Raw genomic sequence first — 11,803 nt, 5'->3', positions numbered from 1 at the left:
CACACACACACACACACACACACAGGGTGCATGTAAAAACTAGTGAAATCCAAGTAAGGTAATATGAGTTTATAATATACCAATGTAATTCCCTGGTTTTGGCCTGTGCCGTGATTATGCAAGGGTAAAAGGTACGTGGGAACTCTATGTACTATAGTACTTTTGAAATTTCTTGTACTGATATCTTAAACTATTTCAAAATTAAAATTTATTTAAGAGAGAAAGAAAGAGAGAGACAGGAAGGAAGGAGAAAGGAAACAATGGATCCTTTTCTTATATAGTCAGTATGGATTGGAGGTAGGGGAGAGATGGGGGACAGTCAGGTACCTCCTGATTTTTAGCAAAGATCCCTTCTGAAAAAGAAATTATGCAAAATGAATACAATAAACTCACCCTAAACTGGAATCTGTATATGGAAGATTAGATAGACAGATTGACCTAGATAGATAGGTCACCATTTCCTTCTCCAGAGGATCCTCCTGACCTAGGGATTGAATCTGGGTCTCCTGCATTGTAGGCAGACACTTTACTGTCTGAGCTACCAGGGAACTTCCCAATAGATTGACAGACATAGATATTTCATATGAATAGAATGACAAGGTATAATGTAAGAAAATGACCATGTCTGCATATGGGGGTCTAACTGCTTGTGCTGTACCTTTATTTAGCAACAGCGACCACAGAAGGAGGTTAGCCTTTACTGTGTCCAAAAGCAGAGAGTACAAACATCAGGAACTGTCTACAGGAGAGGGTCTGGGCTGACTGTTCCATCATCCTTGGCAGGGGTACTTCTACAACGGAAATGGATGCATCAGACTATGATAGTCTGGCGACAAGAGCTATTAAGACCATTCTCTAATTCCCTTTGCTATGATTCCATTCTCAGTTTTAATTGTACTTTGGCTTTTCATGTAGCTTTTGTATAGCAAGATAATGAGCCGATTGGCCAATACAAGGATTTTAGTCTACTTGACATTATTTCTTCTTCATAAATTAATAATTTAGCATTCTGTTTCATATATCAATATCTTGTGGGTTTGATAAATATGAGTGAGCGACTAGAGCATGAGTTCTTAACCTAGAAACCAGGGATGGAATTCAAGGGATCCATTAAGCCCTAAGATTGTATGCATAACATGTCTATATGTGCAGTGTGCATTTATCAAGGAGTGGGGTTGATAGCTTTCACTAGATTCTCATAGAGAGTTTCCAATCTGGATACACTGGCAAAATAGAATTACATGGCTTATGAAACATATCTTCATGGAACATATTGGGAATATATTCACATGCTATAATTCTTTTAGGACCACTTCACGGGATTCAATTGCTCAAATTCATCTCTAAGATTTTAACAGCTTGTTTGCTAATAACCTCTGAAGGGCTTAATTTTTAGTTGAAATTTTGCCTTATTTTATTAATAGATGGTCAAGTGTGAGAATTAATGGCAATCACTACTATTAACAGCTAATGTTTACAAAACAACAGCTCTGTACCAGGCAATGTGCTAACTTTGTGTATGGAATCTTACTATGGGCTTTACAATAGTCCTGAGGAGTGGGTATTAGGACTTCTGTTTAATATCTGAGGAAACCGAGCTAGAGAAGTTAAAGAACTTACCAAGGTTATATAACTGTCAGTGGAGAGCCGAGTGGATGCCCATATGTGACTGGCGTTTCCCTCAGCCACAAGGCTCAATATCTTGATTCTCAAGCTCTACTTGGAAGCACTTTCTCGTCAAAGCTTTATTTCTACCTCAAATTCTCCCACCCTTCGTAGAAGGCCTCTGGTTCTTAAACTGACTGTAAATCACCCCACTAGAACCATTAGAGTAGTATCAACCGTGAGGTCAGCAAGCTATTTTCTGTGAAGGACCAGACAGTATTCATAACTATTTTAGGCTTCGTGGCCCATATGGTCTCTGTCACAACAACTCAGCTCTGCTGCCCTCTGTGGCGCAAAAGCAGCCACGGATAAGACGTAAGTGAGTGAGTGTGGCTGTGTTCCAATAAAATCTGATTTATGGATATGGAATTTTTAATTTCACATAATTTTCATATGTCACAAAATAGTACTCTTATTTTAATCTTTTCCCCACCATTTAAAATTGTGAAAACCATTCCTAGCTCACACTCTGTACAAAAACAGGAGGCAGACTGAATTTGATCAATGGGCCAAAATTTGCCAATGTTGCTCGGAAATCATCTTATGTGCTCCTGCTCTCCACAACTACACAGAAAACCACTGAGCCTAAAATTGTACCTTAACCTTTTCTTAGTCTCTACAGAATCTATATGCAGGGTTAGACATATAAGAAAGGGCTCAAATATACTTGAGAAACAGCACTGATGCTTCCTACCCTCAGAGCCATAACCAAGAAGAAATAACAAGTCCATCTCAAAATAGACTGCGTCTTTATTGTCTTCACCCTCTCTCCTCCCTAACAAAATTCTGGCTCTCTCAAATATCACAGTGAGTTTTTGGTTCTGAGTGCTGATAAGAAATACCCACGTGCTTGGCTAGCTTGAAGGTCAGATGGCATCTGGGCCTGAAGCCAATGAATACAGCTGGTGAAAATTCAAGCTGTCACACACTTGTTGCTAGCCCTGGTTTTCTAGTTCCTTCATCGTGAATTATTAGATTATTTATAATAGTGAATCGCCGCATGAGCAATCATTTTTAAAACCGTAATCCCCAACCAGGAAAGATGTCATGACTTGATGGGCTAAATTTAGGACCATGAGAACCATGCTCTAGGTCTGGCAGCCATGCATCTTCTCTGGGCCTTCATTTCCTCCTCTGTAAACAAAGGGTAATAGCTCTGCCCTCCTCCTATGTGAGGTTGGGCTGATTGGGCTACAGATATAGTAGCAATGGTGTGTAAGCTTCTCTATATAATTTGGCTCAATCATATTAAGCCGTGCTGGTATATGATATTATAAGACCGAGAAATGTGCTGTGCTGTTATGTGTAAGAATGAAACTGTTTGGTTTTTTAATTTGCTTTAAGGCCATATCAACAAACTTTAAGATCAAGCTGATATTTACTACTAAGTACACATTTAAAAATTATATAACATATGCCAATGAGCCTTTTTTTTTTTTTTGCTTTACCACTTCAGTGTGAAATTGCTGAAACCAGAAACTGCAATTACCACAGTCTTTCTGGTCAGATGTCACCCTGCTGAATAGCATGTGAAAGCAGGAGATTCATATTATTCTTTGTTAAGCCAAGCCCGTGACCCGGTTGTCAGGATAGAATCTTGCAAACACCGCCAGGCACCAAGTAACTTTCTAGGTGCTTGAGGAGCCAGCTGTTCTGCTAGGTGTGGATGTTATTCTGATTTATTTCTAAAAGTTTGCGTGTTTGTTTGTTTTTTTTTAAACCGCTTTGCACTGGAGTTAGTTTTCACCCACTTTACAGATGCCTTAAAATAATCTGGTGTTGAAAACTCTTCCAACAGCTGCCAGCTTGCCCGTGAGGTGAGGAAGCTGCTCCCTCAAGGGTGAAACAGCACTTGGTTGAAACAAATGTTTAAAACCAGTAAAGACAGCAGACAAAGGACCGCTTTAGCACCTCCGCATTAACTATAGCAAGGAGGGACTTTCTCCAGTCAGAAGCCCCTCAGTGTTCAGCAGCAGATTGATGATTTACTGCTCCTAAGAAGACAGCAGTCTCAGACATGGTATAGAGTAAGAGGTGGAACAGAAATCAACGCACAAAAGATATTCTTTCAAACCTCAGACCACAATTACCATGGAGAAGGGGAGGAGGAGTTTAGCTTTGCAACTGGAACCTCAATGATATATGTAGAAAGCAGCTGCCTTCTGTTCCCTGATGCTGCCTCATTCCATTGTGGGGCAAGTAATGCCTGGGTACACAGAATTTGTGACATTTGTGGGGTGCTTATGGTGCCTGGATGAAGAATGCTTATAGGGTTACTAATTATTATTATAATAATACTATGGCAAGAAGCTCTGCTGGCCTTCAGCAGACAGCAGCTTATATAATACTCTGCTTTGATGTGAGAAGCTTGCAAGCATCAGTGGTTAACATAATTTTGGCTGGCTCTTACAAATCAGCTGTGGTCATTATGGTGCCTCCCCTAACATAACCCTAAGAAGTAGTTCACATATTTCTATGTGGGTTAGTCACTGAATCATGAATCGAGAATTTAACCACTGGTGTGGCAGATCTTGTTGCTATTACTGACATGCTGGTTCTTCTCTCTCCACCTTCTCCAATAGTCTCAGGGTAGAAAAGAAAACTATTGTTGTTGTTTAGTCACTAAGTTGTGTCCAACTCTTTCCACAACCTCACAGACTGTAGACCACCAGGCTCCTCTGTCCATGGGATTTCCCAGGCAAGAATACTGGAGTTGGTTGCCATTTCCTTCTCCAGGCAATCTTCCAGACCCAGGGATTGAACCCGTGTCTCCTGTGTTGGCAGACGGATTTTTTACCACTGAGCCACCAGGGAAGCCCCAGAAAAGAAAATATTTCCCCTAAAATTTGGATTTACACTACCTAAAATTGAAAAGCCTATGACATGTGTTCACTGAATAAAGAAAAACTTTTAATTAGCCTAGGAGTAAAAATGGAAAGAAGAGGAAGAAATACTGTTTTGAGAAGTCTCAGGTTAATTTGATTACTCTAGCAATTCCTGATTCCCCAGCATGCCAGACATTAGAGATACAAAGATACAATGCCGTCAAGGAGACTCAGGCTGGGGGAGATGGATAGGTAAATTGACAAGCGCCATAAATGGCACATGTGCAATGATACATGTACTAAGAACGATAGAAGCACAACAGAGAAAAGGACTTTTTGATCTGGAACGGAGCAAGTCAGTCAAACAAGGCAAAGAAATGAGTAGGAGATAATCTGGAAAAATGTATGCAGTGGATCCTCCCAGCTCATAAACTGCCCACCTTCCAGGAAGGAGCAGCAGTAGGTGCAAGAGTGTGGAGGTGAAAAACAGACCAGCCCCTGCATGATGATAAAAAAGAAAACAGAGTTCTCAGAAATGCCTAAATCCTGTGACTATATGCTGAGCAGGAGACCCGTCCCGTCCCAATCCCGTCCAGGGCTCTTCACCCAGAAACTCTGGGAAGTCTTCGGGCTCCTTTGAATTGCTGTAGCAGCTGATTCTTTGTGCTGTTTATCCTGCACTCCCAGCCCAACCTTTCAGGGTACCCTTTATCCCCTTTGGTGAGCAACCTGAGGGAAGGGACTCAGTAGGGGGGTGTCCTGCATTAAGCTTCACTGTTATTCCAAATGTTTGGTTTTTTTTTTTCTGTTTAGTGCTCCCTGGAGAAGGGAATAGCCACCCACTCCAGTATTCTGGCCTGGAGAATTCTGTGGACTGTGTAGTCCAGAGCGTTGCAAAGAGTTGGACACAACTGAGAGACTTTCACTTTCACTTTATTTACTTCAGGCTTTCACCATAGGTTTAGGGAGCACACTCCTTTTGTTTAAACATCATTTTATTTTTTGACCATGCCGTACAGTGTGTGAGATCTTAGTTCCCCAGCTAGGGAATCAAATCCTTGCCCACTGCTCTGGAAGCTTGGAGTCTTAATTAACCACTGGACCGCCAAGGAAGTTCCATTGTTATTGCATTCGAACTGACCTGCTCAGTTTGGTTCACTATGGTCTATGTACATAATGACTAGCAGTAGGCATTTTTTCTGTTTTTATATTTTTATTTTGAAATTTAAAAATTTATAGAAAAGTAGTAAAAGTAGCTCTTGAAACTCCCCTATATCTTTCACTCAGTTTACCTATTGTTACCATTTTGCCATATCTGCCTTATTCTTTATACACACATACATTAAAATTTTTTCCTGAACCATCTGAGAAAAAAGTTGCAGACATCATGCCCCTTATGTCTTGATCCTTCAATGTGTATTCATGTATTTCCTGCAAACAGGGACATGCTCTTACACAACATAACCATCAAGATCAGAAAATTAACATTGATCCAACATTACCATCTAATTCAGAGATTTCATTCAAATTTCATTTGTTGTGAAACAGAAAACAATCTTATGATTATTAAAGGGGAAAAGTGGGGGGAAGGGATAAATTAGGAGTTTGGGATTAACATATACACACTAATATATCTAAAATAGATAGCCAACAAGGACCCATACCACAGGAACCCATACTCAATATTTTGTATACACCTATCAGGGAAAAGAATCTGAAAAAAGAAAGAAAGAAAGAAAAGCTGAATCACCTTGTTGTACAGCTGAAACTAACACAGCATTGTACATCAGTATACTTCAATTTTAAAAAATTTTCACTTGTTGACCAGGTGATAGGTCTAGGTCTTTTATAGTTATCATTTCTCTTCAATTTCCTTCATTTTGGAAAAGTTCCTCCATTTTTCCTTCTTTTCATGACATTTCTTGAGGCACATTGTTATTTTACAGAATATCCTGCAGTTTGGGTTTGTCTGGTATTTCCCTGTGATTTATGCATTTGCAGCAAGAATCTCTAAGTAATGCCTTGCTCTTCTTATTGCATCCTATCAGGAGGCACATGACGTTAATTTGTCCCATTACTAATTTTTCTTGTTACATTTGGTGGAGATGATGTTTTATAGGATTCTCTGCTGAGTCATTCCTAAGTGTTTTGTGAAGAAAATGTCTTTCAACTTCTACGGTAAGATAGGACTTTGTTTATCTTCCATTTATCCCCTTAATTTTTATCATTGTAGATTCATGGATTCCTATTTTATTCAAGTGGGTAAGATCAGTAACTGTCATTTACTAGGATATACTCAAATCGCGCCAGACTTGGTCAGTGGGAGCTCACTGAAGGCAAGCCTTGTGTCCTTTTGTTATGTCCCCATCATTCTTGAGCATCGCCTTAGTTTGTAGAACAAGATGTTCCTGTCTCACCTTTTATTTCCCCTACCCAAGCCCTAGAATCAACTGTTTCTGCAAGAAACCTAGGTCCATTAAATGAAGAATAGCATGTAGAAGCCAGATTCTGCAAGCGAGCTATGCTTATTCCTACTGGAATATCTTTGCTTCTGGCCCTCTCAGCAGATAGAACTAGGAAATATAAGTATATATCTATTGACATATGTGTATGTGTGTACATGCATGATATATGTGAATACACACACATAAACATCTATACTCACTTATACCTAATTATATATCCATGTCTTCCTAAAAGTTATGAGTTCACCTTGATTCCTCCACTCCCAATTTAACACCACAGTATTTATTCTAGCCTTTCCCTTTTCCGAATTTATAATTCCCTTCGGACAGCAAGTAATTCTCAATGCATTTACATAATTATGCAGTCCTCCCTGTGCAGCGAGCTTCCCCGGTGGTTCAGTGGTAAAGAATCAGTCTGCGAATGCAGGAGACATGGGTTCAATCCCTGACCCAGGAAAATCCCCTGGAGAAGGAAATGGCAACCCACGCGTCTTCTTGCCTGGGAAATCCCATGGACAGAGGAGCTTGGCCGGCCACAGTCCATGGGGTCGCAAAAGAGTAGGACACAACTCAGCGACCGAACAACAGCAACAACCTGTATGTCACCAGTCCCCCAGCCACACTGGCCTGAAGTTTGTCCCCTAACTGTGGGCCCCCAGAGCAGGCAAATCTCTTCCCCGCCATGGGGTGAGTTGCAATCAACAATGACTTGCATGATCAGAATGAACCGTCTTTAAGTGAATTCTGACCACTTCTGCCACTGCCTAGACTGAGACTCAGTGGAGAAGAATCACAAGGGTTTACTTTTCCTTGTGTTGCTTAGCAGAGTGAATGTTATTTTCTTCTTTGCCATGGCAGTGGCCACTTTCAATGTGGAATTTTTTTTTCTTGTTTGCTCCTCTCTCCTGCTGTCATTACTCACTAATGAGTAATACTCCGTAAAAGGATTAACTGAATCCATTCAAAGATGTGTAGCTCGCTCCAAGCTTCTCCCAGGAAGAGTGCATTATAAATATGATATAGCTGTAAAAAAATAGAGCTGGAGACCAGAGGTCAGGTGATGCCTCCCCAAAGCTGCCAGATGGCTAGTTCTTCTAGTACATTCTCAGAGACATAACCTCACATCCTAGGATACACATCTTTAAGCCATCTTCATCTCCCGCCTCTCCTCCCCCCTCCCCCATGACAAATTGTAACCTTGGAGGCAGTGAGTTTGCTGCTGCTGCGGCTGCTATGTCAGTTTCTCCTTGATCAGTTTACTGCGGCGGCAGTGACTGTCCCCAACAATGTCCTTACTGTTCTGCACGGCAGGGGAAATCCTTTTCCATGATCTAAATCATCCCGACGCGTTAAATGTTGTTTCCTTACAGAATCAGATCGTTATATTGCATCACATGTACCAAATGAAGTTAAAAATGTCATTTCTAAACTTACTCTCAACGCTCTCACAATTTATATTGTTAGAGAAAAGGGATAATAAGGGGACCCACAGTCTTTCAGTTCAGAACTGACTCTGTTTTAGACGAGCAAGGAGAGCTGCCTGGCAACACAATGCATCCCTGTGCATAAACTATGTTTACAGCCAAGGCTGGAGTAAAGGAACAGATGGCAAGAAAATCGGATTTAAGGAAGGGACAGATGCGCCTGCGTCGGGGAGCTCGGTAAATCTCTTGGCTTCTGGTTTGCATGCAAGGATGAAGTCTAGCTACCCACGGCAGTCACGCCCTAGCTCGATGCTGCCTTTGACTGTTTGCATCTTGTCTCTGAGAATGGTTAATACAGCCCATTACCAGCGTTTATCTCCTCCCTCCCACGGGGAATGTGTTTTCCCAGGGCTTTGTATGTTCCCTGTCCTTTTATGGAAAGTGGTTTCTTCATCATCCATGTGATTGTATATGTAAAATTTCAAGAATATTTAAGCTGCTAACCCCGCTAGTCTATAGAAGCTGGGATTATATTTCTATGATCTTAGAAATATTTCCAATGAGCCCATATAACAAGGAAAAATGAGCATAAACATTTATGTCTAATACACTAACAAGCACACTCCCGCCCCCCACCCCGCCCCCACCCCTCCCCGGCCATGCTTCATCATCTCTTTTTGGTACTTTTCTCTGTGAAGGCAAAGCGATTTTAAGACGCTAAATTCCGCGGTATATAAAATAGCTATTATAAATGTTATATTAAAGCTGCCTAGGCCTACTTCCCCCTCCCTCCCAAAGGAAATTGTAAGTTATACTCCAGTTAAGACTTACATTTGCTGCTTTTAGGAAGGTAATGGGGAAGAACACATGCATTCTGCCCCAGTGATCTATGGCTGGGTTTAAATACATTTGTGTTATTTAACCTAATTCTATCTCAGTGATGTATGGTTGGATTTAACAGCCCAATTGTTCAATGCCGGGATCAAGTTATAAACATTTTTATTCCAGAATGGCCCCCTCTATGTTTATAGCAATTCTAGGACCTTCACAGCCACCCTACAAGTCACCTTCCTAAGGAAACATGCACCGTAACAAGAAGCCCACACCCATGCCTGCATGTTGGCAATTTGTCACTTCTCAGCAGCATCAAGTTCTGTAAAAGTCACTCTTTTAGATTCATCCTGAGAGAAAGATGGAACTACTTAATTAAAAATGCTATATATTATAGAGGGAGTTTCTCACAAAATAGCCGCAAGTTTAAAAAAAAGTATCTTGAAACTCCTCTGGGTGTCCAGTGGTTGATAATCCATTTTGCAATGCAGGGGACACAGGTTCCATCCCTGGTCGGGGAACTAAGATCCCACATGCCACAACTAGAGAGCCCACAAAGAAAGATTCTGCAGGACGCAAACTAAGACTCAAGGCAGCCAAATAGTTAGATAAATTAACTAAATATTTTTAAAACATCAAACTAAAAGATCCAGTCTTACAGGATCGACTGCAGAGCAGCCGCGCACGTGGTTTCAGTGCTGTCATCAGAACTGGCCCGACTCAGCTCTCGCCTCGTGGTACGTGCAAGGCCAGCTGCAGTTCGCGGGCACGAGCAGACTCTGTCAGAGGGCCCGCGAGTTCCCCTGACACACAAGCTCCCCAGGTGTGCCTCCCCAGCACCTCAGCGCCTAGCACACCTACAGCTGCTCTCTGTTACTTCTAGTCGGCCCTGAGACCTGGTGTGACCCCTTCCCCAGTTTGTGGAGAGGCGATGTTGGGGTCGGAGGCCTGTGGCTTGCTGGCACCCCCAGTCTCTCACAGAGCACAGGTGCTGGCCTGTGTTGATGTGACTTCCTCACCCCTTGGGACATGGAGGGGGTGCCCCGATCCTGGTAAAATGGAAGCCTGGCTGAGGCTGCCTTGGAGACAATTTTCCACTTGTGCTTTAAGTGAGCCATGTCCTTTTACTTCACATAGCATCTGCGTCTGCCACCGCCTCTGATTCTCTGGCTCCAATGCACGACAGTAGCCAAGCCAAGGGAAAAACCAGTACCAAGAAATCTGGGAAAGAATCCTTTATGGACACCTATTCACAACCACCAGCCAGGAGGCAATTTGTTATGCCTTTTTTGGGCACCCTTGTCTGTGGCTGACACAAATGTACCCTCTCCTCAGCTCTATGGGACTCAAACTTTTGTTAGCGTGGGATAAACCTTGAGGACATAGGATAGACCTCGAGGGCGTGAAACTGAGTAAAATAAGTCAGACAGACAAAGGCAAGTCATATGATCTCACTGACATGTGGAATCTGGAAACAAGTAAACAAAACCTGAACTTAAAGATTCAGAGGACAAGGACTTCCCTGGTGGTCCAGTGACTAAGACCCCACGCTCCCAATGCAGGTGGCCCAGGTTTGATACCTGTTCAGGCAACCAGATCCCACTTGCTGCAACTAAAAGATCCTGCATACAGCAACTAAGGGGGCTTCCCCGCTGGCTCAGCAGTAAAGAATCCGCCTGCAATGCAGGAGATCCGGTTTTGATCCCTGGGTTGGGAAGATAACCTGGAGAAAGGTTAGGCTACCCACTCCAGTATTCTTGCCTGGAGATTCTATGGGTAGAGGAGCCTGGCGGACTGCAGTCCATGGGGTTACAAACAGTTGGACACGGCTGAGCAACTAAAGAACAACAACTGCAACTAAAGATCCCGTGCGCTGCAACTAAGACACAGTACAGCTAAATAAATAGATAAATAGAATAAGCAAATACTTTTTAAAAATTCAGAGAACAGATTGGTGGTTGTGGTGTGGAGAATAGGTGAACTGGGTGAAGGAGGTCAATAGGGACTGACTTCCCTCATCTCAGTCATTGAGGTTTACTGGGTCCAAGTTGGGCATAGGAACAACAGGCTCCACATGCAAAGCTGATGACAGTGGATTTTGAGAAAAAGTCCCTAAATAGTCTTTTGTCTTTTTCTCTTACACAATCCCCCTTTCCACTCACTTTAATTATCCTAGAGCTTTAATTATGACCTATAAACTCCAAGTCTGTGTATCTATATCCCCAAGCTTTCTCTTGAATACTAGGTTTACGTTTCCATTGGCCAGCAAATATTTCTCCGTTTATATGCTCTACATACTTTTGAAACATGTTCAAAATATAATAATGAAAAGTTATTTCATCCTAGAAGATTTGAAAATAAAGGTTACTCTTTGAGGCCCACTTAGGTCAAGCAAAAGGCTAGTTTGACCAAAATGTGGAATCTACTCAGGGTTAAGAAAAATTTTGTTTAAATTTCTTACAAAATTTAAAAAAGAATTTGCTGCTAGTGGCTGAACAATCTGTAACACCAAGACCAGAAAGCAGTTAGATTCCACAGTCTACACATTTAGGACAAGTGTCATCACTTCTGCTGAAGATGTGGACAAATATTC

Source organism: Cervus canadensis, chromosome 13, assembly GCF_019320065.1.
Source record: "Cervus canadensis isolate Bull #8, Minnesota chromosome 13, ASM1932006v1, whole genome shotgun sequence".
NCBI classification, from domain to species: domain Eukaryota; kingdom Metazoa; phylum Chordata; class Mammalia; order Artiodactyla; family Cervidae; genus Cervus; species Cervus canadensis.
This window is presented reverse-complemented; position numbering follows the sequence as displayed.